This window comes from Myotis davidii, unplaced genomic scaffold (genome assembly GCF_000327345.1).
Source record: "Myotis davidii unplaced genomic scaffold, ASM32734v1 scaffold508, whole genome shotgun sequence".
NCBI classification, from domain to species: Eukaryota; Metazoa; Chordata; class Mammalia; order Chiroptera; family Vespertilionidae; genus Myotis; species Myotis davidii.
This window is the reverse complement of record NW_006299262.1, coordinates 119,011-123,554: the sequence shown is the minus strand read 5'-3', so window position 1 is coordinate 123,554 and position 4,544 is coordinate 119,011. Positions and strand designations below refer to the sequence as shown.

Sequence of the window (4,544 nt, the reverse complement as noted above, 5' to 3'; positions counted from 1 at the left end):
GCATCAACCAGAGCAACTTCTTGATGAAGACATGTGGTGAAGAGTCAGAGAGGTTCGGATGAAGAAACAAAGGAAAACAACGGGAAGGCCTCGTGGGCAGGGCAAATTAATTGAAATTAACTTGAGTTCTTATAGACGGCAGAATAAGTATCCTGGCAACATTCCTGAAGTGACCTGAACACAAGCAGTTGAATTGGGAGATCCTCAGGAGGCGGCAGGGACCCCCGAGAATCTTATTAGAGAGAAAAGGGGTAGGTCTGGAGACAAGGGTGTTCTTTTGATTATGCCCTACCTATCTCCACACCAAAACCTGTTCCTCTGGTGGTGGGGAGGGGAAGAGATGCCCAGCAAACACATTCCCAATAATGCTGACAAGCAGGAAGGGAGAGGAGCTAACACATATTAGAGTTCCCTCTACAGAAGTATTTAGATACATCAGATAATCGAGACTAAATGCAATATTCCGGCTCAGGGATCAAGATTTAAGTTATAACTTGAAGGGGTGACTACTATTGGGTGCTGAACTGTATTAAGTCATAACCATTATGGAACCAAGTTAGATCAGTCATCTTTAAGGCTTAAACCAGCACAGAAAGAAAATGTGAATGAAGCTCCTTTAAGGAACCAGACACATGTTGCTTCCTCTACCTGGACCATTATTTTTCTTATCCTTCAAGTTCCAGCTTAAATGTTATGATTTTGAAAGGATCTCTTCTGGCTACCCTATCTAAAGCAATGCCCTCTTGCCAAACCCTAACCACATTTCCTATCAGTGTACTCTTTTTTCTTTTTCTTATGCCTTATAACTATCTAACAGCAAATTTTCTTGTCTTCTCACTCAGGGCAGTGGCCAGATTCAGGGGTGGGCAAAAGTAGGCTTATTGTTGTAATATAAATAAGTAATACAATAACTAATAAATAATGATACAAGAATAAACTCTGTTTCGTGTACTCACAACTGCAAACCTGCTTTTACCCACCCTGTATATCTGGTTCACCATTTTATTCTCATCACTACGAACAAGATTTAAGAGTCACATTAAACTGTAATGTAACTTTAAGTATGCCATAGTTAAAATGACAAGCAACTTTAAAGAAACACACAAAAAGACCAAAAAAACCCCAAGAAACAAAAAAAACCCCCACCAAACCCAAAAAACCAATGCCCACTGGCACCTATGACTGCATGAGCAGATGGGCCTAAAAAATGGATACCAAATAAAGAGAAGCAGGGCAAGGAGCGTAGTGAGAGATAGAGTATATTCGTTCTTATTCTCTGTGTTTAGATTATGATGTTTTTTCATTATATCAGTACTAAAGGCCTGGTGCACGGATTTTTGCACTGGTGGGGTCCCTTGGCCTGGCCTGCAGGGACTGGGCTGAAACCATCTCTCCAACATCCCCTGAGGGGTCCCAGATTGTGAGAGGGAAGGTCTCGGGTGACAACTCTGGAATCGGGGTCCCTCCTCTCTGGTTATGGGTGCGTTATTCGAGAACCTCAGCTACCAAGTCACCGCAGCTCAGCAGCTCCCGTGTTGAGCATCTGACCCCTGGTGGTCATTGCATGTCACAGCTCAGATGATGAGATAAATAAACAAATGGCCCTTGGTAGAAAAAAAGGTTCCTCATTTGTTATAGGTTCTTGATCCCTTGCTCTCTCTATTCTCCTTCTGGTATCCCTAAGATGCAGATGTTGCTATACTTCATGTTGTTCCAAAGGTCTCTTAAACTACCCTGATTTTTAAAAATTCTTTTTTCTTTATGCTGCTCTGATTGGATCTTTCTTCCTTTTTTTGGTTAATCCTCACTCGAGGATATTTTTTCCATTGCTTTTTAGAGAAAGAGGACGGGAGGCTGGGGGGCGGAGAGAGAGAGAGAGAGAAACATTGTGTGAGAGAGACACATCGACTGGTTGCCTCCAGCATAAGCCCGAACCAGGAGCAGGGAGTGAACAGGCATCCCAGGTACTTGCCCTTGACCAGGAATTGAACCGTGACCTCCTTTCATGGGGCAGAGGAAGGGAGGCTGGGGGGCGGAGAGAGAGAGAGAGAAACATTGTGTGAGAGAGACACATCAACTGGTTGCCTCCAGCATAAGCCCCAACCAGAAGCAGGGAGTGAACAGGCATCCCAGGTACTTGCCCTTGACCAGGAATTGAACCGTGACCTCCTGGTTCATGGGGCAATGTTCAACCACTGAGCAACACTGGCTGGGCTATTTGTTGTCCTTTTGATAATGGTCATTCTAACAAGCCTGAGGCAATTATCTCACTGTGGTTTTTATTTAAATTCCCCTGTCATAGGAGCCAGTGGGCATTGGTTTTTTGGGTTTGGTGGGGGTTTTGTATTTTGTTTCTTGGGGTTTTTTTGGTCTTTTTGTGTTTCTTTAAAGTTGCTTGTCATTTTAACTATGGCATACTTAAAGTTATATTACAGCTTAATGTGGTTTTTATTTAAATTCCCCTAATTATTAATGTCTTGTTCAGCACCTTACAAGACATCTGGCCATCTATCTGTATTTCTTTAGAAAAATGTCTATTCAGAGATTCCTATTTTTTAATTAAAAAAATTTTTTTTTGCTGTTGAGTTGAATGAGTTCTTCATATGTTTTGCTAAGTATTAACCCCTTACCAGATATATAATTTGCAAATATTTTCTCCCTTTTTATTTTGTTGATGGATTACTTTGCTATGCAAAGCTTTTAAGTTTGATGTAGTGCCACTTGTTTATTTTTGCTTTTACTTTTGGTGTCACATTGAAAAAAATCATTGCCAAGCCCTGACCAGTGTAGCTCAGTTAGTTGGAGTATCATCTGTGCACCTAAAGGTTGCCAGTTTGATTCCTGGTCAGGGTACATGCCCGGGCTGCTGGCTCAATCCCAGGTGGGGGTTGTGCAGGAGGCAACTGATCGATGTTGTGCTGTCACATCCATGTTTCTCTTTGTCCTTTCCTTTCTCTAAAAAAAAAGCAATAAAAATATATTTTTTAAAAATCACTGGCAAAACCTTACTGCCTGTTTTCTTCTAGGAGTTCTATGGTTTCAGCTCTTATGTTCAGGTCTTTAATGCATTTTGAGTTGATTTTTTGGGTATGATGTAGGATACTTGTCAATTTTCATTTTTTTGCATGTGGCAGTCTAGTTTTCTCAACACTATTTATTGAAGAGACTGTTCTTACCCCATTATATATTCTTGTTTCTTGAGATAGGTATTTATCACTATGAACTTCCTTCTTAGAACTGCTTTTGCTGCATCCCATAAATTTTGGTATGTTATATCTACACTAGAGGCCTGGTGCATGAAATGCGGGCATGGGGCGGGGGAGGGAGGTGTGTCTCTCAGCCCAGCCGGCACCCTCTCCAATCTGGGAGCCCTTGAGGGATGTCGGACTGCCTGTTTAGGCCCAAGGATCGGGCTTAAACGGGCAGTCGGACATCCCTCTCACAATCCAGGGCTGCTGGCTCCCACCCACTCCCCTGCCAGCCTGATCGACACCTAACTCCTCCCCTGCTGGCCTGGTCACCTCTAACTGCCCTCCCCTGATGGACTGGTTGCCGCTGTCCTCCCCTGCTGGCCTGGTCACCTCTAACTGCCCTCCCCTGCAAGCCTGGTTGCTCCCAACTGCCCTCCCCTGCAGGCAATTTTTTGTCCTCATGGGGGCAGCCATCTTTGACCACATGGGGTTGGCCATCGTGTGTGTTGGAGTGATGGTCAATTTGCATATTACTGCTTTATTATATAAGATTTTTGATTGTCTCAAGTTAATTTTTAAAAAATATATATTTTTACTGGTTTCAGAGAGTAAGGGAGAGGGAGAGAGAGAGAAAAATCAATGATGAGAGAGATCATTGATCGGCTGCCTCCTGCACATTGCTACTGAAGATCGAGCCTGCAACCTGGGCTTGTGCCCTTGCCTGGAATTGAACCCTGGACCTTTCATTCCTCTATCCACTGAGCCAAACCAGCTAGAGCTCAAGTTAATTTTTAATTTATCTGTTGATTTCATCTTTAACTCATTGGTTATTCAGCAGCACATTGCTTAATCTCCACATACTTTTGAATTTTCCAGTTTTTCTTTTATAATTTATTTCTAGTTTTATACCGCTGTGGTCAGAAAACATGCTTGGCATAATTTTAATTCTATTAAATGCCCCCTGGTGGTCATTGCATGTCACAGCTATTGGCTGGTCAGCTGGTTGCTTAGGCTTTTATATATATAGATAGCAACATTTTTTTAAATTTGGTAGACGTGATAGGTATGATTGGCAAAATTAAGTGTCAAAGTGACCAATTTGCTTGTCAAACAGAACTAATCCAATTTCATCTGAATTCTTATCCCCCCCCCCCGCCCCCGCTTTTGGTTAATCTTCACACGAGGATATTTTTTCCATTGCTTTTTAGAGAAAGAGGAAGGGAGGCTGGGGGGCGGAGAGAGAGAGAGAGAAACATTGTGTGAGAGAGACACATCAACTGGTTGCCTCCAGCATAAGCCCCAACCAGAAGCAGGGAGTGAACAGGCATCCCAGGTACTTGCCCTCCTCCAGGA

The 4,544-nt window shown here is 42.8% G+C and overlaps 1 protein-coding gene across 1 annotated transcript in view; it reads right to left on the bottom strand.

Annotated features, from left to right (window-relative positions):
- RFX7 (regulatory factor X7) overlaps positions 1–4,544 on the bottom strand; it is a 62,583-nt gene that overhangs the window by 14,149 nt on the left and 43,890 nt on the right. The gene's annotated exons all lie outside the window — the stretch shown is intronic.